General features: G+C 40.2%; 1 non-coding gene across 1 annotated transcript; it reads right to left on the bottom strand.

Annotated features, from left to right (window-relative positions):
• Positions 1-250: 250 nt before the first annotated feature.
• On the bottom strand, positions 251-354 carry LOC148574821 (small nucleolar RNA R71). Its single transcript, XR_015906295.1, has one exon. It is a non-coding gene; the product is annotated as a small nucleolar RNA R71 (small nucleolar RNA).
• Between the last annotated feature and the right edge of the window lie 235 nt (positions 355-589).

Raw genomic sequence — 589 nt, 5'->3', positions numbered from 1 at the left:
ATAGAATTGCAAGTTTCATGGACTTCCATCAGAAGATCCTTTTCAGTTCTTAACTGAATTCTTGCAGATCTGTGATACTATTAAGACCAATGGGGTTGATCCCGAGGTCTACAGGCTTATGCTTTTTCCATTTGCTGTAAGAGACAGAGCTAGAATATGGTTGGACTCTCAACCTAAAGATAGCCTGAACTCTTGGGATAAGCTGGTCACAACTTTCTTAGCCAAGTTCTTTCCTCCTCAAAAGCTTAGCAAGCTTAGAGTGGATGTTCAAACCTTCAAACAGAAAGAAGGTGAATCCCTCTATGAAGCTTGGGAGAGATACAAGCAACTGACCAAAAAGTATCCTTCTGACATACTTTAAGAATGGACCATCCTGGATATATTCTATGATGGTCTATCTGAATTATCTAAGATGTCATTGGATCATTCTGTAGGTGGATCCATTCACCTAAAGAAAATGCCTGCAGAAGCTCAGGAACTCATTGACATGGTGTCAAATAACCAGTTCATGTACACTTCTGAAAGGAATCCTGTGAGTAATTGGACGCCTCAGAGGAAGAGAGTTCTTGAAATTGATACTCTGAATGCC

Source organism: Arachis ipaensis, chromosome B2 (genome assembly GCF_059453495.1).
Source record: "Arachis ipaensis isolate K30076 ecotype BB chromosome B2, ASM5945349v1, whole genome shotgun sequence".
NCBI classification, from domain to species: Eukaryota; Viridiplantae; Streptophyta; class Magnoliopsida; order Fabales; family Fabaceae; genus Arachis; species Arachis ipaensis.
This window is presented reverse-complemented; position numbering and strand designations above follow the sequence as displayed.